A 26220-nucleotide genomic window follows, 5' to 3' on the forward strand; every position below is an offset into this window, starting at 1 on the left:
CTTATGACAAACTCACAGCCAATATCATACTGAATGGGCAAAAACTGGAAGCATTCCCTTTGAAAACTAGCACAAGACAAGGATGCCCTCTATCACCATGCCTATTCAATCTAGTATTGCAAGTTCCGGCCAGGGCAATCAGGCAAAAGAAAGAAATAAAGGGTATTCAAATAGGAAGAGAGGAAATCAAACTGTCTCTGTTTGCAGATGACATGATTGTATATTTAGAAAACCCCATCGTCTCAAGCCCAAAATCTCCTTATGCTGATAAGCAACTTCAGCAAAGTCTCAGGATACAAAATTAATGTGCAAAAATTATAAGCATTCCTATACACCAATAATAGACAAACAGAGAGCCAAATCATGAGTGAACTCCCATTCAAAATTTCTGCAAAGAGAATAAAATACCTAGGAATACAACTTACAAGAGATATGAAGGACCTCTTCAAGGAGAACTACAAACCACTGCTCAAGGAAATAAGAGGGGACACAAACAAATGGAAAAACATTCCATGCTCATGGATAGGAAGAATCAGTATCATGAAAATAGCCATACTGCCCAAAGTAATTTATAGACTCATTGCTAACCCCATCAAGCTACCATTGACTTTCTTCGCAGAATTAGAAAAAACTACTTTAAATTTCATATAGAACCAAAAAAGAGCCTGTAAGCCAAGACAATCCTAGGCAAAAAGAACAAAGCTGGAAGCATCACCCTACCTGACTTCAAACTATACTACAAGGCTACAGGAACAAAAACAGCATGGTACTGGTACCAAAACAGATATATAGACCAATGGGACAGAACGGAGGCCTCAAAAATAACACCACACATCTATAACCAGCTGATCTTTGACAAACCTGACAAAAACAAGCAATGGGGAAAGGATTCCCTATTTAATAAATGGCATTGGGAAAACTGGCTAGCCATATGCAAAAAAACTGAAACTGGACCTTTTTCTTACACCTTATACAAAAATTAACTCAAGATGGATTAAAGACTTAAACATAAGACCTAAAATCATAAAAACCCTAGAAGAAAACCTAGGCAATACCATTCAGGACATAGGCATGGACAAAAACTTCATGACTAAAACACCAAAAGCAATGGCAACAGGAGCCAAAATGGACAAATGGGATCTAATTAAACTAAAGAGCTTCTGCACAGCAAAAGAAACTATCATCAGAATGATCAGGCAACCTACAGAATGGGAGAAAATTTTTGCAATCTATCCATCTGACAAAGGACTAATATCCAGAATCTACAAAGGACTTAAACAAATTTACAAGAAAAAAACAAAGAACCCCATAAAAAAGTGGGCAAAGGATATGAACAGACACTTCTCAAAAGAAGATATTTATGCAGCCAACAAACCTATGAAAAAAAGCTCATCATCACTGGTCATTAGAGAAACGCAAATCAAAACCATAATGAGATACCATCTCATGCCAGTTAGAATGGCGATCACTAAAAAGTCAGGGAACAACAGATGCTGGAGAGGATGTGGAGAAATAGGAATGCTTTTACACTGTTGGTGGGAGTGTAAATTTGTTCAACAATTGTGGAAGACAGTGTGGTGATTCCTCAAGGATCTAGAACCAGAAATACCATTTGACCCAGCAATCCTATTACTGGGAATATACCCTAAGGATTATAAATCCTTCTACTATAAAGACATATGCTCATGTATGTTTACTGTGGCACTGTTGACAATAGCAAAGACTTTGAACCAACCCAAATGCCCATCAGTGATAGACTGGATAAAGAAAATGTATCACATATACACCATGGAATACTATGCAGCCATAAAAAGGATGAGTTCATGTCCTTTGCAGGGACATAGATGAAGCTGGAACCCATCTTCTCAGCAAACTAACACAAGAACAGAAAACCAAACACCGCACATTCTCACTCATAAGTGGGAGTTGAACAATGAGAACACATGGACACAGGGAGGGGAATATCACACACCGGGGCCTGTCGGGGGATGGGGGGCTAGGGGAGGGATAGCATTAGGAGAAATATCTAATGTAGATGACAGGTTGATGGGTACAGCAAACCACCATGGCATGTGTATACCTATGTAACAAACCTGCACGTTCTGCACATGTACCCCAGAACTTAAAGTATAATTTTAAAAAAATTTTGAAGTAGACTGTGATAAGTTAAGATGCATATTGAAATCTCTGTAACAATAATTAAGAAAATAACCAAAAATATAGAAAAAAATCAATGGTGAAATTAAAATGGTACACTAAATAATATTCACTTAACACGAAGGAAAGCAGTCAAGGAAAAACAGAGAAAAAAGGCAGGAGACAGAAAACAATAGCGAAATGGCCAATGTAAGTCTAGCCATATTAATAGTTACATTAAGCAAATGACTTAAATACCCAAATATAAAGGCACAGAGGGTTAGACTGCATTAAAAAAGTGAGATCTAACTATAAACTGTTGATAAGAGACAAACTTTAGAGTTAAAGACACAGAAAAAGATCCATACTGTACAATAATAACCATACAAAGCCACAGTGGCTACATTAGCATCAGACAAAATAGACTTCAGGCTAAAAAATATTGCTAGAGACAAAAAGGACATGTCAGAATGAAAAAATTAAGTGCATCAGAAAGATATAACTGCCTCACTTTTAAAATTATAAACATACAGACATCTAATAAGAGCCTCAAAATGAAGGAAAAACTAATAAAATTGAAAGAAAAAATAGACGATTCAACAATAATAATTGGAGACAAAGAAGGACATTTTTATGACAATAGATGGGTCATTCTATGAGGAACATGTAACTGTAAACATATTTTTTCCAACAACAGAGCCCTAAAATACAAAAACCTTAACTGATGGAAATGAAGAGAGAAATGGCCAATTCAACAATAGTTGGACTTAAAACTCCACTTTTAATCATGGATAGAACACTCAGGAAGGAGATTAACACGGAAATAGCAGACATGAACAACCAACTAGATCTAACAGACATCTATAGAACACTCCACCCAACAATAGCAGACTATACATTCCTCTCAAGTGCACATGGGACATTTTTCAGGATAAACTATATGTTAGGCCACAAGCAAGTCCCAATACATTTTTAAAATTGAAGCCATACAAAATATGTTCCCTAACCACAAAGAAATTAAATTAGAAATCAACAACAGAAAGAAACCTGGGAAATCCTCAACTATTTGGAAATTAACACACTTCCAAATAACACATGAGTGCAAAAATAAATAACGAAGAAAGTTAGAAAATATTTTGACCTAATTTTTTTAATATCAAAATTTATGGGATGCACTAAACTAGTATTTAGCAGGACATTTAAAGTTTCCGTCTTAAGAAACTAGAAAATGAAGAGTATGCTAAATGCAAAGAAAACAGAAGAAAGGAAATAACAAAGGTTAGAACAGAAATCAATAAGAAATGAACAGTAGAGTAAATCAATAAAACCAAAATTTGGTTCTTTGAAAAGATTAATTTAATTGAGCTAGACTGACCTGGAAAAAAAGACAGAAGGCATAAATTACCAAAATCAGGAATTAAAGAGGAAACATCCCTACTTACCCTGAAATGGATTATAAGAAAATGTTATAAGCAACTTTATACCAACAAATTAGACAACTTAGAGGAAATAGGCAAATTTCCAACAGACACAAATAAACAAAATTGATTAAAGAAAAAATAGAAAATCTGAATACAACTATAATAAATAAATTGAATTAAGAATGAAAATCTTCACACAGGACAAGATGGAGTAGTTGCAATTTGGCCTATTCTTCTCTAACTACGGCTTGAAAACCTCATTTCATATGTAAAACAATGGTAAGATGCCAGAAAGTGGAGAGAAGAGAGCAGACCAGCTAAAGACCTTGAGACCCAAGGGGCAACAGAACAGTGTGCTCCCTGAAGTGTCCTTTTGCCTCCTGGATCTCGGACTGTGTGCTAGAAAAACCAGAAACACCAAAGGTTATAGAAGTTTTAAAGTCCTACTTAAAGCCTGATTTCTGTAGCCAAAGGACCAGGAAAGAAGTGACCTAGCCAGATTTAAAACTTTAAGAAAATAGCTGCCCTCCAAACAGCCCTATTCCTACATGGCAAAAAAAAAAAACAAAACACAAAAAAACCTGTGTACTCAGCCCCACTCTTATCAGCAGAAGTTGAGTAGGGAGCCAGGACATTTGTCCCCACCCAGTAATAATAAGGTGTCCCTCCTTCTCCCCTCTGGGTGTTGTCAGAGAAGGCCAAGTGGAAAACAAGATTTTCACCATTGCCTAGTGGTAATGAGAAACCTGCCCCATTATGTCAGTGGAAGCCACATGAGAGGTAACAAAGTGTCCCTCTCCCTCAAAGTCATATTGTGTTGGCAGAAGCCTATTGAGGACCTTCCACACCCAGCAGTAACAAACTGTCAGCTCTGGGGGATGTCCATGGAGGCCTATTAAAAAACCTGGACCGGCCAGGCACAGCGGCTTATGCCTGTAACCCCAGCATTTTGGGAGGCCGAGGTGGGTGGATCACAAAGTCAGGAGATGGAGACCTTCCTGGCCAACGTGGTGAAACCCCGTCTCTTCTAAAATACAAAAAATTAGCCAGGCATGGTGGCGCATGCCTGTAACCCCAGCTACTTGGGAAGCTGGGGCAGGGGAATTGCTTGAATCCAGGAGGCGGAGGTTGCAGTGAGCTGAGATCGCACCACTGCACTTCAGCCTGGCAACAGAGCAAGACTCCGTCTCAAAAAAAAAAAAAAAAAAAAAAAAGCAACAACAACAAAAAAACCTGGACCTCCACTCCTAATTGAAGATTCTGAGCTTCTTAATGTATCACACAAAATGTTCAGGATACAATCACACCAAGAACCAAGAAAAACTCAACTAGAATGAGAAAAGACATTAACAAATGCCAACACTAAGATGACACAGAAATTAGAATGATCTGACAAGGATTTTAAAGCAGCCATCATAAAAATTCTTCCACTAGCAATTATAAGCATACTTGAAACAAGTGAAAAAATAGAAAATTTCAACAAAGAAATAGAAGTCATATAGAAGGACAAAATGGAAATCTTATAACTGGAAAATACATAACTGAATTAAAAACTCAATGGATAGGTTCAACAGCAGAATGCAGGGAGTAAAGGAAAGAATCCATGAACTTGAAGATAAAGCAATAGACATTGTCTTATCTGCATAAAGAAAGAAAATAAACAGAAAAAAAAAAGCAGAGCCTCTGCAACCTATGGGATTATCAAAAAAAAAAAAAAAAAAAAATCTAACATGTCATCAAAGTCCCCAGAGGAGAGAGGAAAAAGGATGAGGATGAAAAAGTATCCAAAGAAATAATGACTGAAAATACTCAAGAGCTGAGCCGATGCCAAATAAGACACACTCAAAGATATCCACACCAAGACATACCACAATTAAACTCCTGAAAACAAAAGACAAAGAAAAAATCTTGAAAGCTGTGAGAGAAATATGACACTTTCCTATGTGAGAAAACCATTCAGATGACAGTAGATTTCTCATCAGAAACCATAGAGACCAGAAGAAATTGGCATGACATTTTTCAAAGTGCTGAAAGAACAGAACGCTTAATTCAGAATCCTATACCAAACAAAATTATTCTTCAGAAATGAAGAGAAAATCAAGATATTCTTAGATGAAGTAAAACTAAGAGATTGTCACCAGCAGACCTAACCTAAAATAATAGCTAAAGGAAGTTCTTGAAAGAGAAAATAAGTAATTTAAAAAAAGGAATTTTGGAACATCAAGAAGGAAAAGAAAGAATGAAAGTCTGGGTAAATACAGTAGATGTTCTTTCACCTCTTGAGCTTTCAAAATTTTGTTGGAGTAACAAAACTTTTAAAATTATCTGACGTAGTTCTCAATGTATGCAGAGCAAATATTTAAGACAAATTATAAATGAGAGAGGGCAAAGGAATGTGAAGAGAGATAGGTTTCTGCACTTTACTCAAGTTGGTAAAATGTCAATACTAGTAGGCTCTGATAAGTTATGTATGTACCATATAATATCTATAGTAACCACAAAAAATCTATACAAAGAGATATACACAAATACACTGTAGATAAATCAAAATGTGATTCTAATAATTGTTTAAGTAACCACAGGAAATGAGGGAAAAAATGGAGAAATAGAAACAGAGGGAAAAAATAGAAAAGAAAATGGCAGACATAGCCCTTACCAGGCAATAATTAATTACATTAAATTTAAATGGCATTATATTAAATGTAAATTAAGACAGATTGGCAGGGTAGATACAAATATGATCCTATATGCATACAACTATATGCTTTCTACAAGAAACAGATTTGCCTAACACATACAACATTGCATCTACAAGTACAAAATGTTTGTTTTTTTCAAACACAGATGGAGCATTGATAAAAAAATTGATCATATCTTAAGATGCAGAGCAACTTTTAACACAGGTCAAAGATTTGAAATCACCTAGAATACATTCTGTGACCAAAATACAATTAAGGTAGAAATCAATAATTTGTGAGGGAGGCAGGGGATAATATATTTCTACCTTAATTGTACTGTAAATTATCACTTTTTTTGAAATTAAAAAATACACTTGCAAATAACCAATAGGTCAAAAAAGGAATCACAATAAAATTGGAAAATATATTTCAGTGAAAGGTAATGAAAATGCTACATATCAAAACTTTTGGCTAAAGCTAATGCAATGATTAATGGCTAATTTAATATTTCTAGTATTCAGAAAGAAGAAAGGCTGAGAAATCAGTGACCCATCACAAGAAGTTAGAAAAAGATAACAAAAGAAACCCAAAGAAAGTAAGAGAAGGAAAATAATAAAGAAAATACCAGAAATTAATAAAACAGAAAACATAGCAAAGATGATCAATAATGCCAAAAGTTTATCTTTTTGAAAAAAGCAATAAGGTCAATAAACTCCTTACAAAACTGATCAAGAAAATGAGAGAGTAAATACACAAATTATTAATAATAGGAATTAAAAAGGGGATATTTCTATAGATCCTATAGACACTTAAAAAATGATGTTACAAACAATTTTATACCTGTAAATTTGAAAATTAGGTAAAATGGACAAATTTTTCTTTAAAATGCAATGTATCAAATGGAGACAAGAAGAAATAGAAATATTGTTTAACCATTTTCAAATTTTCATCTGTATTTAAATATTTTTCATGCAGAAAATAAATATACTGGCAAATTCTACAAAAACCATGAAGAAACAAAGTAATTTTCTGCAAATTTTCCAGAAAATCAAAAATAGAAAAAGAGATAAACTCTGCCATTAGTTTTATGAGAGCAGTATAATGTTGATGTTCAAACTCAACAAGGGAATCATAAGAAAGAAAACTACAGCCCAATCTTATTTATGAACAAAGAAGCAAAAATCTTAAAATAATAGTAATTAAAAATCAGTGATATGGTCTCTTTCACATGTTATTCTTTTCATATAAAAAAGTCTCTTTAAAAATGAAAATGATGCTTAGCTCCAGGGTCATACAAAAACAGGCTATCAGCAAGATTTGACCCACTAGTCATGGTTTGACAACTCTTGACCTAAATAAAAGGAGAGAAAACCATGTTCAAGAGTTTACACCTAAGTAATCTAAAGAATCAATCAATGCAATTCCAATAAAAAATACAACAGGTTATTTTGTGAAAATTGATAAAATAATTCTAAATTTTGTACAAATATATAAGAGGCTAAGAATAGCCAAGTTCAATATAAAAATTGATCACAAAATTTTTGTAATTAACACAATGTGCACTTGGCACAAGAATAGATAAATAGATCAGTACAGCAGCATAGAAAGTTTAGAAACAGTCCCAGCCATATTTGAACATTTGAGTTATGACAAAGGAGACTCTTCTGGGCAATGGGGAAGGGATGGTCTCTTCAATTCAGGAGAAAAAGGAAACCTGACCCCTACCTCACATCATATACAAAAATATAAATTCAGGAGAATCGTAGACCTAAATATGAAAGGTGAAGTAATGTAGCTTCTAAACACTATTATGAGGCAATATCTTTGTGAGTTCTACTTCCTGCATGATAGTGTGAGATGTCCTATGGACCACTCCCGGAGTAACTGGTGAAAAAAAAAATTCTTAACAATCATTTAATGTATCTGGAAGTAATTCTAAGGGTGTACAGCTAATTAATAAATTTTTTTTTAAATATACTAAAATTCAGGAAGAACAGCAAGAGTCTGTTGTGTTTAAACCCACAGTAACTGACACAACAAAAAGACAAAAAATCACTTTATTCCTCCTCTCATCCAGCTCAGTGAGACAGAAACTTTACTCCATATGGATACAGCCAAGAACACAGGGTTTCCTCTCCTTCCAGCTTCTAGTCAGGAGCTAGCTTCCCAAGAGAGGCACAATGTCAGCATTTCTCATCCTGCTCGCAGCTGTCTGTTGCTGATTCTATGTTCCAGGCAAGTTCAGCCAGGCGGTGAGGGCTCCCTTCTTCTACCCGGCCCAACTCATGGCATGGAAGCTCTACCTTGGGCACAGATCCACAGAGACTACTGGAGACCCAATCACTCTTGCCCCACTGATGGAGCAAGGATTCCACACTGAGAGACAAGCTGAGGAGACCTGAGGCTATTTCCCCTATACGCTGAGCACTCAATTCCTAAATCTGGTGTGTCATTCAGAGAAAAGTTTACCATTGCCACACTTCCAGCACTAGAGCTTTGCTTCAGAGATTTTTGCCTGGAGGAAGAAACAGACCATAGAACAGAGAGCTCTAAATTTCTCCCCAAAGGAACTGACTTCATTTGCAACCAAATGTGGACAAGTTTAAGCCTAAGAGCCCTCTCAAAAACATTGCAGGTTGTGGTGAAAGACAATCGGGAGGAAATTGATGGGTTCATTGGAGATATAGGCTAAACTATAAACAGCTATTTTACTGGAGAGAATCAAGGAAAGAGACAGCTGGAAAGAGCCCTCCTGGGGGTCACAACAGATCTCAAACACTGACCTCAGGAGCTATCTGTTCAAAGGAGTCTGGCTTTGACGGGATCAGTCTTTAAATAAATATATGTAGTGTTGAAAACAATAGGGCAATCAGCCACCAATTAGTGGAACTTAACAGATGAGTGTGGTCAGAGAAAGATACAATTAAAGACAGCCCTGCAAAAACCACTGTCATCTTAGGGTGACTGTGGGCATACCCAAGGATATACCCTCTAAGAGCAATACCAGAGTCTTCATGCAGGAAAACCAAATTAACTAAAATAATCCAGCAAGTCACAAAAAAGTAAACAAGTAAGTAAGTTCCAAAAGGAAGGACTAATTTATCCAGAGTTACTACATTATTTACAATGTCTACTTTTCAACAACAAAAAACTTAAGAGACATAAAAAGAAACAAGAAAGTATGACTCATACACCAGGAGGTAAAAAAGCAAGCAAAAGAAACTGCCTGTGAGAGAAATCATATGTTGGATTTAACACAAAGACTTAAAAGTGGTAATTGTAAATATGTTCAAATAACTTTAAGGAAATCATGATTAAAGGAGTAAAGGAAAGTATGATGACAAAGTCACATTAAGTGGAGATATTAATAAACAGATAGAAATTATTTTTTAAAATAATCGAATGGAAATCTGGAGTTAAAAGTACAATAACTGAGATTTTCAAAAAATTAACTAGAGGAGCTCAACAGTGTATTTGACCTGGCAGAAGAATTAGTGAAATTGAAGAAAAGTTGATAGAGCTTATGAAATCTAAGAGCAGAGAGAAAACAATAATGAAAAATGAACAGAGCCTGAGAGAAATGTGGCACATCATTAAGCATAACAAATACATGTAGTGGGAGTATTAAAAGGAAAGAAGAAGGAGAAAGAATCAGAAAAGATATTAAAAGAATTAATGGCTGAAAGCAACCCAAATTTACTGAAAAACATTAATCTATACATCTAGGAATCTCAATGAACTCTAAGTAGAATAAACACAAAGAGATCTACAAACAGACAAATCAGAGTAAAAATGTTGAAACCCAAAGACAAGAAGAAAACCTCAAAAGCAATGAGAGAAAAATGACTCAGTTTACAAGAGAATCCTGATAAGATTAACAATGAACCTCTCATCAGGAATAATGGAGGTCAGGAGGCAATGGGATAACATATTCAGAGTGCTCAAAGAAAAAAACTGTCAACTAAACATCCTAGATCCAGCATAGCTGTCTTTTGAAAATGATGATTAATTCAAGACTTTACAAGATAAACAAAACTAGGATCATTTATTTACTAGCAGATCAGCCTTACAGCAGATACTAAAGGAAGTTCTTCAGACTGAAAACAAATGACCCCTGATGATTACTTGATTCCACATGAAAAAAGGCAATTATGCAAGTATAAAAGGCACTACAAATGCATACTTTTTCCTTCCTTCTATTAATTGATTTAAAAGGTAATTATATGAAGCAATTTGCATATAATGTATTGTTGGCCCTATCATACAGAAATATAATACATTTACCAATTATAGCACAAGGAGATGTGTGAGAGAAAAGCTGTACTGGGATAAGAAAATGACTCCAGATGGTAACCCAAATCCACAAGAACAAATGAAGAAAACAAGAAATGACCAACAAGAAGGGTAAACATATACTTGTTCTTCTTTCTACTCTTAGCTTCTTCAAAAATATAAAATTATATAGAATAATAATTTTATAATAATGAACTATTGTGTTTGTACTATTTATAGATGTAATATATGTAACAACAATATCACTAAAATAAAGGAAGAAATAGAGCTGCATTGAAGTAATATTTCAATTTCTAACTGAATTTAAGTTAATATAAATCTAAAACTGATTCTGAAAATTTAAGATTATATATTGTCTTCAAAAATATAAAATTATATAAAATAATAATTCTATAATAATGTATTATTTTGTTTGTAATATTTATAGATATAATATGTATAATAATATCACTAAAAGGGAGGAATAGAGCCGTGTTGAAGTAATATTTCAATTTCTAGCTGAATTTAAGTTAATATAAATCTAAAGCTGATTCTGAAAATGTAAGACATATGTGGAAAGCCCTAGAGCAATCATTAAGAAAATAACTCAAAAATATGTAGTAAAAATAATTAAAGAGGTATACATGCTACATTTTAAAAATCACTTAATAGGAAATAAAATAATAATGACAAATAGAGGAACAGAAAAGACATGAGGAAACAAAAAGTAAAATGGTGGAATGGTGGATGTTAATTCAATGACATCAATAATACCATTAATGTGACTGGATTAAACAATCCAATCAAAAGGCAGAGATTTCCAGACTGGATTTAAAAAAAAAAAAAAACACCAAGATCCAACTATATGCTGTCTATAAGAAATACTCTTTAGATCAGGAAGACATAACAATTATAAACATATGTGCAGCCAACAACAGAGCCCCAGTGTACATGAAGGAAAAACTGACAGAATTGAAGGGAAAAATAATTCAACAATAGAATTAGATATTCTAATTCTAGAATATCTAATCTAGAAAGATAATTCAACAATAATAATTATAAATTACAATATCTTATTTTTAATAATGTACACAAAAAATTGGCAAAAGATCAAAAAGGAAACAAATGACTTTAACAATACTATAAACCAACTAGCCCTAACAGGCTTCTATCAAACACTCTACCCGGCCAGGTGCAGTGGCTCACGCCTGTAACCCCAGCACTTTGGGAGGCTGAGGTGGGCAGATCACAAGGTCAAGATATCGAGACCATCCTGGTCAACATGGTGAAACCCCGTCTCTACTAAAAATACAAAAATTAGCTGGGCATGGTGGTGCACGACTGTAGTCCCGCCTGTAGTCCCAGCTACCCGGGAGGCTGAGGCAGGAGAATCGCTTGAACCCAGGAGGTGGAGGCTGCAGTGAGCCAAGATCGCGCCACTGCACTCCAGCTTGGCAACAGAGCGAGACTCTGTCTCAAAAAACAAAACAAAACAATATACTTTACCCAACAACAGCAGAATATGCATTCAAGGGTACATGGAATATTCTCCAGGATAGACTGTATCTTAGGCCACAAAATAAACACCAATACGTTTAAAATGACAGAAATCATAGAAAGTATGTTCTCTAACCATAAAAGAATAAAATTGGTTAACATTAACAGAAAGAAATTTTGGAAACTCACAAATATGTGGCTATTAAACAACACACTTCTTAGCTAATGAATCAAAAGAGAAATCACAGGGGAAATTAGAAAATACTTTTAATGAAATGAAAATATTTAAAATGAATGAAAATTAAGACACAGCATTACAAAATTTATGAGATACAGCTAAATCAGTGGTTAGAAGGAAATTTACAGTTATAAGTTCCTAGATTCAAAAATGAGAAAGATCTCAAATTAATAATCTAAGTTTCCACCTTCAAGACAGTGAAAAATGAAAAGCAAACTAAATTTAAAGCAAGCTGAAGGAAGGACGTCATAAAGATTAATTAAAGGAAATTAATGAAATAAAAAATAGAAAAACAAAAGAGAAAATCAATGAAACCAAAAGCTGAAAAAAAGATTAACAGAATGTATAAGATTGACCAAGAAAAAGTATATAAGACTCAAATTATTAGAATCAGAAATTAAAGAGGGGACATTACTATCAACCTTAAAGAAATAAAATGGAATATTAAAGAAATAAAATGGAATACTATGAACAATTGTATGCCAACAAATTAGATAATCTAGATGAAATTGTAGAGGTTCGCTAAATGAAAATTTGGGGTTGGGGAGGGGGCTGAGGAGGAGCAGGGATTGGGTACATTTGTTTCCAAACAAAGCCCATTTGCCTAGTCCAGGGGCTGTAGATAGGGTCCTGGGAACCTGAGGTGTTGCCCAGGCTCAGCACCAACTAGCTGCATCATTTTAAGTCCTCCACCCTTTCTGAGCCTCAGTTTACCCATCTTTAAAATGCCAGGGTTGTTGGACTAGATGAGAGTTTCCCAAAGTGTGGACTTACACCACTGTTGGAATGGCAATGCTGCTATACACCAGGACCAGGATGAGGAGAGGCATTTCCTGTCCAAATCTATTTAGTCCTTTTGATTACTTCCTGGCCAAAGTGTCAGCTTGGTGTTGGGTGTCTTCAGTCTGCCATCAACAGTTGCTAGTCCCTCTGGAACTAGGGAGTAGAGGTCAGACCTTGAGCTCAGGGGCCCCCCAGACAACAGGACCCCACTGGAATGTAGTGGTCTTGCTCCATCACCATGTGCTATTGTCATAGGTACCTTCTGTTTACAGAAGGTGGTGGTGTATTTTTTCATTTACACTCACTTAAGTAGAGAAGTTAAAAATACTAAGTGAGAAAAGCGTGTTGTAGGACAGTGTGCATTGCATACTAAAAATTGTCTTTGAATTGGAAAAATATAAAAAATACATATAGTTCATATTCGTTGATGTAAAATAATAATCATGGCTTTGGGGGAGGGGCCAGGGGTGGGAGGCAGACTCCCCTGAAAGCACTTACTAAACTTTTTGATTTTTGAACCATGTGAGCACAGCTCAGATCCAAACAAAAATTAAATGTAAAAATAAATTAAAAATTAAGACAACCATGAAATAAATTATAGTAATGCTCACTCATAAGGCAAAAATCTCAAAGGTGGCGCCCAACTGACTGAGACTGGGGAGACGCCGGGCTGGCTGGGGGCTGTAGTCCCCTCCATCTCTGGCTGTGGTGGTGGGGCCGCATTCCCGGGCACACGGCCCACTCCCCACCCTCCACTGCCGCCTGGTTCCCAGCGGGTGCCCGGGCACAGCTCCCTCAGCCTGTAGGACTCCTATCAGTGCACAATGTCCTGTCTGTTTCTGGTGCCTGGTCCGGTCGGGCCTGCCCACACCAGACATGCCCTTCAGACTCTAGAGGCCCCCACCTCACAGCAAACCCTGGGCTGGGACTTTGGCCTGAAGATAGGAGCTGGCTGGAGTCAGTGTTCTTTGTGAGGACCTCCCCTTCCAGGACAGGCTGCCTTCTCCCTAAGTTGGTTTTCTCGTGTTTCCCCTAGAAGATAATAACAAACAGCACAGCTCTTCCATGCACTGCTCTAAGCATCCATCTTATATTCACTCACTTCATCTGCACAGCAGCTCCAAGAGGGAGTTCCCATTATCATCATCATCATCTTCATCACCCCATTTTCCAGGTGAGCACATAGAGGCAGGCTAAATAACTTGCTCTGAGGCCACACATCTGAAAAGTCAGGGTCTGGATTTGAACCCAGGCCCCCTAATCCTGAATCCACCACAGAGCCAGGTACAGAGCTAAGGCTCTACAAGGGCCTTGAGTCTCAGCCCTTGGACTTCCAGCTGGGGCACCACAGCCCAGAGAGGGAAGGACAACGCACAAAGTCACACAGCCAGGAGGCCAGATCCAGCCCTGCATGGTGGAATCCCTTGGAAAAGGCTGCCCCATCCACAGAGATGTATTTGGTTGGTGCAAAAATAATTGCAGTTTTTGCCATTACTTTAATAGCAAAAACCACAATTACTTTGTACCAACCTAATAATTTGTGCACCTGTTCTCTTGAGAGAGAGAGAGAGAGAGAGCGTGGGAGTCTGAGTCTAGTGAGCCTACCTAGCAGGTTCTGCTGCCAACAGTCCACTCCCCCACCCCACCCACAGCCCCTGCCCTCATAGCCAGGCCCCCTCCCCGCATTGTTCCCATCTCACCTAAAAGAACATGCACATTTTTCTGCAGAAGACACACCTCTTTCCTTGCTGCAATCCAAGGAGGGTGGGGGGACTGAAAATAAATTTAAAAAAAAAAAAACACAGGCAAGCAAGAGATTCAGATTGGAACAGATGTTCTTAAGAGACCCAGTCAGGCAGTGGAAGAGGCTAAGGTTGAGGATCAGGTGGACAGATTGGGTCTCAGAGCCTGTTTTGTCATCAGTAAACAGGGTTCCCAGCATGTCATTTGCATATCTATTGTCAGGGTTAAACAAGATTTGTGTAAAATGGCCTAGCTCAGTGCCCAATCCAGAGTAGGTGCTAATATGCATGCATTTCTTTTCTCTGTGCCTCAGTTTCATCATCTGCAAAGTGGGCATAACAGCAACCTTCTTTTTGAGGTTTTCAGGAGGATTAAATGGGTTAATAATTGTCAAGCTCATGAGAGGTGCCATGTAATCTGTGTGACCAAATGTCTGGATTTGCATCTGTCATCTTGGGGTAGCTGTTAATCATGCCCCTGTTCATTCCCAAAATGCCCTAGCTTGGGGCAAAAACTATTTATGCCCTGTGTCAAACCACTGGCCAAATGAAGAGTGAATACAGAAGAGAACATGGTCGCCAAAGCCACATCCCCCCAAACTGCTCATCTGCACAGGCCCTTGTCAGCCCAGCCTATCTCTGTGTCTCTCCCAGGGCAGGGCTGCCCCTCACAGAGGATCAGGATCCTGAGAGGGTTGGGGGAGGACCCTGGGGCTGAGCAGCCTCACTGCCACTTCCCATTTCGACCAGGGTTAAATTGCAGAGATGGTTTCTCAGGCCACTCACCACCCTCCCAGGTCCTGCAGTTCCCCGCTTCTGTCTCTTAGGCTGTCATTCCATCTTTTGCCTGGCTCCCATACCCAAGGACAAGGCAGACCCAGTGTGATGTCTCTGGCTGGGCTCACTCTGGTTTCTTCTTGCCTCAGGCCTGCACATATTTCCATTGCCTCTCTGGTTGGTGGACTCCTAAGCATCCTTCAAAGGCCAGATCAAATGACCCCTCCCAAAAAAAGCCTTCCTCTTTCCTCCTGGCAGATAATCGCTCCCTTCTCTGGGCCTTTCTCTAAGCTGGGCTCCCTCGCTGCTCTGAGATCCACCACTTACCAGCCGCCTAACCCAAGGAGAGTCTCCTAACCTCTCTGTGCCTCCATTTCCTCATCTGTGAAATGGAAATGAACATAACAAGATCTTCTTCCTAGGGCTGCTGTGAGAATTATATAAGCTGGTACATGTGAAGTGCTTAGAAGTGTGCCTGGGGCATGGTGAGCACATAACTTGTTGTTATGATTACACTCTATTAACTATCTGATAGTAATCATCCTCACTTTCACCCTCACAGCCCACCTCACACCTGTCATTGGTGGTTTCCTGTCTGTCTCGCTTATGAATTGGGGAGTACATACAAGGATAGAGGCTGTGACCATCTGTGGATTCTCAGCCTGCAGCCCTGAGTTGGGCAGAAAATAGATCCAAATGAATGAGTTCATGAATAATCAGATCCCAGTCACCGGATCCCTGGTCCTCCCTTTGAAAGGGACGTCACTGATAGGCCAGCCTGCTGTGGGAACCTGGGTTCTCTTGCAAAGCCGGGCCTGCCTCAGGAGCTCTTAGTTTTCTAACTAGGAACGTGGGCCGTGAGCAGTGACCTATTTAGCAACAAACCGTCCCCCAAATGGGGCAACCTAAAACGCTGATTTACCATTACTTTCTATTCTGTTTGTTAGCAAATACAGGTAGGTTCCTGGCTGGTCTTGCCTGGACACATCCATGAAGCTCCATTCAGCTGGGCTGAAATTTTCAAGACACAATGGGTGCTAGCTGTCTTCTGGAGTGACAGTGCCTCTCCCATGGCCCCCACCCCAAAGGCCAACCAGGATCCTCACACAGGGGCCCCCTCAGTTCCCTCCATGTGACCCCCACAATGGGAAACCAACCTCCTCAAATGGTCCCCAAACCCAATAGTAGACCAGCCCCCTCACACGGGAGTCCCCACAGTTCCCTCCAAGTGTCCCCCAATGGGAGCCCAGCCCCCTCACATGGTGGTCCCCTCAGTTCCCACCACATGGCCCCCCAATGTTAGACCAGCCTCCTAACATAGAGGTCTCCTCAGTTCCCTCCACGTGGCCTCCCAGTGGCAGACCAGCCTCCTCACAAGGCAGGGGTCCCCTCAGTTCCCTCCATGTAACCCTGTCAATGGTAGACCAGCCTCTTCACACAGGAGTACCATCAGTTCCCTTTGTGTGTCCCAACCCCAATGGTAGACTAGCCTCCTCACATTAGGGTCCCCACAGATTCCTACACGTGCCCCTCCACCTCCAGTGGTTGACCAGCCTTCTCACATAGGGACCCACTCAGTTCCCTCCACGTGGCCCCATCAATGGTAGACCAGCCTCCTTACACAAGAATCCCTTCAGTTTCCTTCCCAAGCCTCCACCCCAAAGGTAGACCAGAAGACTCACTGGCCCCCACCACCTCAGTTCTCTCCATGTGCCCACCCCAGTGGAAAAACAGCCTCCACACACAAGGGTCTCCTCAGTTCCCTCCACATGACCACTCAGTGGTAAACCAGCCACCTCACACAAGGGTCCTCTCACTTTCTTCCATGTGCCCCTACCAGTAGACAAGCCTTCTCACACGGAGGTCCCTTCAGTTCCCTCCACCTTAGGCCCCTCAATAGTAGACCAGTCTCCTCAGATTGGGACCCCCTCAGTTCCCTAAAGGTTTCCCCACCCAAATGATAGACCAACCTCCTCAAACAGGGTGCCCATCAGTTCCCTCCACATAGCCCCATCAATGGCAGACCAAGCCTCCTCACACAGTGGTACCCTCAGTTCCCTTTTTGTCCCCCAACCCCAGTGGTAGACTAGCCTCCTCACACTGGGGTCTCCACAGATTCCTACACATGCCCCTCTCAAAGGTGGACCAGCCTCCACACAGTTCCCTCCACGTCCCCCCATGAATGGTAGACCAGCTGCCTCACATGGGGGTCCAAGTTCCCTTTACATGCCACCACTAATGGTAGACTAGCCTCCTCACACAAGGGTCCCATTAGTTCCCCTCCATGTGGACACTTAATGGTAGACCAGCCTCCTCATATAGGGGTCCCCTCGGTTTTCTCCCTGTGTGCCCCCAGTGATAGACCAATCTCCTCACACATGGGTCCCCTCTTTTCCCCTCCTTGTGGCCCCCCAATAAAAGATGGGTCTCTTCAAATGGGGGTCCCCTAACCTCCCGCCATGTGGCCCCTGCAATGGTAGATCATCCTTCTCACATGGGTGTCCCCTCAGTTCTCCTCCATGTGGCCCTCTCAGTGGTAGACCAGCTTCCCCATATGGGGGTCCCTAACTTCCCTACACATGCCCCACACCCCAGTGGTAGACCAACCTCATCACACAGGGGTCCCCATGGTTACCTCCCAACCAAATAGTAGACAAGCCTCCTCAAATCAGGTACCTTCAGTTTTCTTCATGTGGCTCCCTCAATGGTAGACCAGCCTCCTCATATAGGGGTTCCCTCGGTTTCCCTCCATGTGACCCCAACAAAAGACCACTCTCCTCACAGGAGCATCCCCTCAGTTCCCTTCACATGCTCCCACCCCAATAATAGACAAGTGTCCTTACATGGGTGTCCCCTCCAGTTCCTCCAAAAGCCCCCACCACAAAGGTAGACCAGCCTTCTCACATAAGGGTCCACTCAGTTCGTTCCATGTGCCCCCATCCCAATAGTAGATGAGCCTCCCCAGATGGGGGTCCTATCAATACAGCCTTCCCAATGGTAAACCAGCCTCCTCACATGAGGAGGTTCCCTCAGTTCCCTCCATATGCCCCCACACCAATGGTACACCAGCCTCCTCACACGAGGGTTTCCTCACTTCTTTCTACTCGGCCACCTCAAGGGCAGACCAGCCTCTTCACACAGAGTAGCGTCCACAGGTCCCCCTCAATGGTAGACCAGCCCCCTCACATGAATGTCTTCTCAGTTTCTCTCATGTGCCCCACCATGGCAGACCAGTTGCCTCACATGGGGGTCCTCTCGGTTTCCTCCAGGTGGTCCCCCAATGGTAGATCAGCCTCCTCACACAGGGGTTTCCTCAGTTTCCTCCATGTGTCCCCACCGCTATGGTACACCAGCCTTCTCACATGGGTGTCTCCCCAGTTCCCTCCAAGTGCCCCCACCCCAATGGTAGACAAGCACCCCCACAAAGGGGTGCCCTCAATTTCCTCCAAGAACTCCCATTCCACTGGTATACTAGGCTCCTCACACAAGGGTTTCCTCAGTGCCCTAGACGTGATTCCCCCAGTGGTAGACCAGTCACCTCATATGGGGATCCCCTCAGTTCTCCCTACGTGGGCTCCCAGTGGTAGACCAGCCTCCTCACATGAATGTTCCCTCAGTTCCCTCCACATAATCCCACCCAATAATAGACCAACCTTCTCAGATGGGAGTTCCATCAGTTCTCTCCATGTGCCCCCACACCAGTGGTAGATCAGCCTCCTCATGTGTGGTTCCCATCAGTTTTATCCACGTGGTTCCCTCAGTGGTAGGCCAGCCTCCTAACATGGGGGTCCTCTCAGTTCCTTTCATGATCCCCCACCCCAAAGGTAGTCAATCCTCCTCACAAGGGGGTTCTCTCAGTTTCCTCCACATTCCCCCACCTCGATGGTAGACCAGACTCCTCACATGGCGTCCCCTCAGTTTCTTCCACTTAGCCCCCCCAATGGTAGACAGCCTTCTCAGATGGGGTCCCCTCAGTTTCCACCATGTGCCCCCACCACAATGGTAGACCAGACACCTCAAAGGGGGTGTCCATTCAATTTCCTCCACGTGGCCTCCCAAATGTATACCAGCCTCCTCATACCAAAGTCACCTCAGTTTTCTCCATGTGGTACCACCAGTCTGCTTAAATGGCAACCCTCTCAGTTTTCTCCATGTGCCCCCTCAATGTTAGACCAGCCTCCTCACACTGGGGTCCCCTCAGTTTCCTCCACATGACCCCACTATAATGGTAGGCCAAACACCTCACATGAGAGCCTGTTCAGTTTTCTCCACTTGCCCCCACTCCCATGGAAGACCAGTCTCCTCACATGGTGATCCTCTCAGTTTCCTCCACGTGCCCCCTCAATGAAAGACCAGCCTCCTCACACAGAGATTCCCTCAGTTTTTCTTCTTATATCCCCACCCCAATGGTAGACCAGGCTCCTCACACAAAGGTCCACTCATTACCTCTCCAGGTGTCCCCACCTCAGTGATAGAACAGCCTTCTCAAACGGGAGTTCCCTCAAATGTTAGACCAGCCTTCTCACTTGAAGTTTCCTGCAGTTTTTTTCACATACCTCCACCCCAAGGGAGGCTCCATCCCAGTGGTTAAACAGCCCCTTCACATGGGGGTCCCATCAGTTTTCTTCACGTGTCCCACTGAATAACAGATCAGCCTCCTCAAATGGGGGTCTTCTCAGTCCCCCCACCTCAATGGTAGACAAGCCTCCTCACATGGGATTTTCCTCAGTTCCCTCCATGTGACCCAACCCCAGTGGTACATGGGCCTCCTTTTCACGGGCATCCCCTCAGTTCCCTCAACATGCTTCCCCCAGTGGTAGACCCGACATTTAACATGTGGGTGCACTCAATTCCCTCCATGTGGCCTGCTCAAAGGCATAGGAGCTACCTCACGCAGGAGTTCCCTCAGTTTTCTCCTCAAGCCCCTGCAATGGTAGACCAGCCTGCTCACAAGGGGTGGGGGGAAGGATTGTTTCCCTTCACATGCCCCTACCACAATGATAGACGGGCCTCCCCACATAAAGGTCCCCTCAGTTCCCTCCACATGCTCCCATCACAGTGGTATATCAGACTCTTCACCTGGGGGTCCCCTCAGTTCTCTCCACGTGCTCACCCAATGGTAGACAAGCAGCTTCACACCGGGTTTCCTCAGTTCTCTCCACATACCCCCCAACTGCAGTAGTAGACCAACCTTCTTTCATGGGGGTCCCCTCAGTTCCCTCCACGTGCCCCCAAGAATAATAGACCAGCCACCTCTCAAGGGGTTCCCCTCAGTTCACTTCATGTGGTTCACTCAAAGGTAGACCAGTCTCCTAAGACAAGGGTCCCTTCACTTCCCTCCATGTGGCCCTTTTAATGGTAGACAAGCCTCCTCACATGGGGATCTCCTCAGGTTCTCTTCACATGCCCCAGCCCAATGGTAGACCAGCATCCTCACACAGAAGTCCCTCAGTTTCCTCCATGTGCCTCCACCACAATGGTGGACCAGATATCTCACAAGGGGGAAGTCCACTCCATTTCTTCCACATGCCCCCAACAATAGTAGACCAGCCACCTCACACAGATGTCTTAGTTCCTATTCATGTGGACGCTTAATGGCAAACCAACCTCCTCAAATGCAGGTCCCTTCAGTTCCCTCCACATCCCCTTCTGTGGTAGACCAGCCTCCTCACATGCTGATCCCCTCTATTCCCCTCCATGTGGCCCCCTCAATAATAGACCAGTCTGCTTACATAGTGGTCTCCTCACTTCCCTCCTTGTAGCCCCTGCAAAGGTAGGCCACTTTCCTCACACGGGTTTCCTCTGTTTCTCTTCATGTAGCCCCCCTCAAAGGTAGACCAGCCTCCCCACACAAAGGTTCCCTAACTTCCCTTGAGGTGCCCTCAGCCCCGTAGTAGACCACTCTTTTCAGTTCCTCTCAGTCCCTTCACACGCAGGTCTTCTCAGTTATCTCTACAAGGCCCCAACCCAAATGGTAGACCAGACACCTCACACCGGGGATACCCCCAGTTTCCTCCATGTGCCCCCACCACAATGGTAGACTGGCCACCTCACATAGGGGTTCCTACAGTTTCCTCTGCATAGCCCACTGCGTGGTAGACAAGCCTCCTCACACAGGAGTTTCTTCAGTTCCCTCAACATTCCCCGCTCAGTGAAAAACCAGCCCCCTTATATGGGGGTTCTCTGTTTTCTCCACATGCCCCCACTCCTATGGTAAACCAGTCTCTTCAGTTGGGTGTCCACTCAGTTGCCTCCACATCACCCCCATCCCCAATAATAGAACAGCCTCCTAGCACAAGGGTCCTCTCGGTTCCCTTCACTCGCTGCCAACCCAATGGTAGACCAGCCACCTCACAAGAGGGACCCCTCAGTTCCCTCCACGTGGCCCCATCAATGGTGGACCAGCCTCATCACACAAGCATTCTCTCAGTTTCCTCCACATGGCCTTTTCAATGGTAGACCAGCCTCCTCACATGGGGGTCCCCTCAGTATACTTGTGGCCCCCTCAATGGTAGACCAGCTTCCTCACCCTGGGTTTCCTCAGTTCCCTCCACGTGGTCCCCTCAATGATAGACCAGGCTCCTCACTCAGGGATCCTCTCAGTTCCCTACATGTGACCCCCAATGGTAGACCTGCCTCCTCACACAGGGGTCTTTTTAGTTCCACTCCAAGTCCCCCCACCCCAGTGGTAAATCAGTCTCCTCACACAAGGGTTTCCTCACTTCTATCCACATTCCCCAATCCCAACGGTAGGCCAGCCTTCTTTCATTAGCATCCCCTCAGTTCCCTCCACATGCCCCCCACACCATGGTAAACCAGCCCTCTCACATGTAGGTCCCCTCAGTTCCATCCATGTGGCCCACTCAAAGGTATACAAGCCTCCTCACATGGGGGTCCCCTCAGTTATCACCACATGCCCCCATCCCAATGGTAGACCAGCCTCCTCACACAGGGGTCCCCTCAGTTCCCTCCACATGTCCCCCTCAATGGTAGACCAGCCTCCCCACTTGGGCATCTTCTCAGTTCCCCTCACATGCACCCTCAATGGTAGATCAGCCGCTTTACACAGGGGTGTCCCCTCAGTTCCCTCCACATTCTCTCACTCCAATTGTATACTAGCCACCTCACATGGGGGTTTTCTCAGTGCCCTAAGCATGATTACCTCAATGGTAGACTAGACTCCTCACATGGGGGTTCTCTGAGTTTCCTCCATGTGATCCCCAATGATAAACAGTCCTCCTCACAAGAAGATTTCCTCAATTCCCTCCACATAACCATCCTCCAATGATAGATCAGCCTCCTCACGAGGGGTTCCCTCGGTTACCTCCACGTGCCCCCACCACAAAGGTAGACCAGGCTCCTTACATAGGGATCCTCTCAGTTTTCCCCATGTGCCCCCACCACAATGGTAGACCAGATGCCTCAAAATGGGGTGCACTTACTTCTCTCCACATGGCCCCCCAAAGGTAGGCCAGCCTCCTTACATGGGGGTTTCCTCAGTTATGTCCACGTGGCCCCCTCCAATGGCAGACCAGCCTCTTCACACGAAGATCCACTCAGTTCCTCTCCAGGTGCCCCCATCATAATGATAGAAAAGCCTCCTCACATGGGGCTCCCCTCAATTTCCTCCAGGTGCCCCCCACCCCAATAATAGACTGGCTTTACATGGGGGTCTTCTCAGTTTCCTCCTCATCCCCCTCCTCAGTGGTAGACCATCTGCCTCATACGAGGGGTTCCCTCAGTTCCCTTCATGTGCTCCCACCTCAGTTGTAGACAAGCCTCCTCACAAAAGAGTCCTCTCAGTTTCCTCCACATCTCCCCACACCAATGGTAGACCCACCTCCTCAGATAGGGATCCCCTCAGTTCCCTCAATGTGCCCCCATCAATGGTAGACTAGCCTCCTCACACAGAGGCTCTCTGTTTCCTTTTTATGCTTTAACCTCTATGGTAGACCACTCTCCTCACTTTGGTGTCCAGTCAGTTTGTTCCATATGACCCCCTCTAATGATAGATCAGCCTCCTTACACAAGGGCCCCTCAGTTCCCTTCAAGTGCTCCCAACCCAGTGGTAGACCAGCTACCTCACAGGAGGGTCTCCTCACTTCCCTCCACATGATTCCCTCAATGGTAGACCAGCCTCCTCACACAGGTGCCCCTTCAGTTCCCTCCATGTAGCCTTTTCAATGGTAGACCAGCCTTCTCACACGGGGACAAGTTCCCCTCAGTTCCCTCCATGTGCTACCCCTGCCAATGGTAGACCAGCCGCCTCACATGTGGGCCCCCTCAGTTCCCTCCACATAACTCCCTCAATGGTAGACCAGCCTTCTCACAGGGGGGTTCCCCCAGTTCCCCCCACGTGCCACCATCTCAATGGTAAATCAGCCTCCTCACATGTGGGTTCCCTCAGTTTTCTCCACGTGGTTCTCTTAATGCCAGACAAGCCTCCTAAGACGGGGGTCCCCTCAGTTTCATTCATGTACCTCCACCCCAATGGTAAACATGCCTCCTCACATGGGGGTCTCCTCGGTTACTTCCCCATTCCCCCACCCCAGTGGTATACTAGCCTCCTCACATGGGGGTTTCCTTGGTGTCCCAAATGTGATTACCTCAATGGTAAACAGCCTCCTCACTCGGGAGTTCTCTCAGTTTCCTCCACATGCCCTCACCTGTATGGTAGACAACTCTCCTCACATGGGATTACTCAGTTTTCTCCATGGGGCTCCCTCAATGGTAGACCAGTCTCCCCACACAGGGATTCCCCTCATTTACCTCTACCTGTCCCTACCCAAATAATAGACCAGCCTCCTTAGATGGATGTCCTCTGAGTTTTCTCCATGTGCCCGCCCCCATCACAATGGTAGACCAACCTCCTTACATGGGAATCCATTCAGTTCCCCTTCATGTGCCCCCAGCCCAATGGCAGACCAGCCTCCTCAGTGGAAATCCTTTCAATTCCCTCCATGTACCCCCCGATGGCAGACCAGCCTTCTCACACTGGGGTTCTTTTAGTTGCCCTCCGTGTTTCCTAACCCCAATGGCAAACCACCCGCCTCACATTGGGGTTTCCTCAGTTATCGCCACGTGCCCCCATCCCAATGATAGACAAGCCTTCTCACGTGGGCATCCCCTCAGTTTTCTCCATGTGCCCCCCAGTGGTAGACTGGTCTTCTCACAAAGGGGTCCCCTTAGTTTCCTTCAACGTGCCCCCACCCCCAAGGTAGACCAGCCTTCTCACACAGGAGTCCCATCACTCACCTCCATGTTACCCTACCCCAGTGGTAAACAAGCCTCCTCACATGCGCATCCCCTCTGTTCCCTACATGTACCCACCCAATGGTAGACCAGCCTCCTCACACACAGGTTTTCTCAATTATCTCCACGTGGGCTTTACCACAATGATAGACCAGCCTCTCCACACGAGGGTCCCCTCAGGTTCCTCTATGTGCCCTCACCATAATAGTAGACCAGATGCCTCACATGGGGATCCCCTCAGTATTTTTCATGTGCCTTCCTTACAGGTGTCATTTCAATTTCCCTAGACATTTCCTAACCCCAATGATCTACCAATCCCCTCATATGGGGGTTTCCTCAGTTCCCTCCAAGTGCCCCCACCCTGATGGTAGACCAGTCTTCTCAAACGGGGATCCCCTTAGTTCCCCTCTATGTGCCCCCACCCCAAAGGTAGACCAGACTTGTCACACAGGGGTCCCCTCATTTACTTCAATATGCTGCTACCCCAGTGGTAGATAAGCCCTTCCTCAAACCAGGGTCCCCTCAGTTCCCTCCAAGTGCCCCAGACCCAATGGTAGGCCAGCCTCCCAACATGGGGGTTCCAACAGTACCCTCCATGAGACTCCCTAAAGGCAGGACAGCCTCCTCAACTGGGGGTTCTTTCAATTTCCTCCACATGCTTCCACCTCAATGGTACACCAGTCTCCTCCCACGATGGTCCCCTCAGTTCTTTCCATTTGGCCCCCTCAATAGTAGACCAGCCTCATCACATGAAGGGCCCCTTAGTACCCTCTACAGGGCCCCCTCAGTGGTAGACCAGCCTTTTCTCAGTTTTCTCCATGTGCCCACATCCCAATAATAAAAGAGCCTCCTCACATGGGGGGCTCTTCAGTACCCTCCATGTGGACCCTCAACGATACACGAGCTTCCTCACTTAGGGGTCTTCTCAGTTCCCTCCACGTGTACTCCCCGTGGTAGACCAGCCTCCTTACATGGGGTTTTTTTTCATTTCCATTCCAAGGCCCCCACCCCAAGAATAGACCAGCCTCCTCACATGGGGGACCCCTCAGTTTACTCCACATGCCCCTATCATAATGGTAGACCAGATGTCTCACAAGGGGGCCCACTCAGTTTCCTCCACACGGCCCCCTCCAATGGTAGACCAGCCCCCTCCCTCACAGGGGTGTTTCCTCAGTTCCCTCTAGGTGACCCCCCTCAATGTACACCAGCCTCCTTACACAAAAGTCCACTCAGCTCCTCTCCAGGTGGCCCCACTCCAGTCATAGAACAGCCTCCTCACATAAGGGACCCCTCATTTCCCTCCATGTGGCCTGCTCAATGGTAAACCAGCCGCCTTACATGGGGGACTCCTCGGTTCCCTCTACATGCCCCCATCCCAGTGGTAGACCAGCCTTTTTACATGGTGTTCCTCTCAGTTTCCTCCA

At 43.9% G+C, this 26220-nt stretch overlaps 1 long non-coding RNA gene across 1 annotated transcript in view; it reads right to left on the minus strand.

The window, feature by feature from the left end:
- LOC129033941 (uncharacterized) overlaps positions 1 to 26220 on the minus strand; it is a 57230-nt gene that overhangs the window by 14105 nt on the left and 16905 nt on the right. Inside the window, exons 2-3 of the long non-coding RNA XR_008501711.1 lie at positions 14726 to 14798; positions 14128 to 14246 (exon numbers count right to left, since the gene is read on the minus strand). This is a non-coding gene — a long non-coding RNA (uncharacterized LOC129033941). The remainder of the gene's footprint in view (positions 1 to 14127; positions 14247 to 14725; positions 14799 to 26220) is intronic.

This window comes from Pongo pygmaeus, chromosome 2 (genome assembly GCF_028885625.2).
Source record: "Pongo pygmaeus isolate AG05252 chromosome 2, NHGRI_mPonPyg2-v2.0_pri, whole genome shotgun sequence".
NCBI classification, from domain to species: Eukaryota; Metazoa; Chordata; class Mammalia; order Primates; family Hominidae; genus Pongo; species Pongo pygmaeus.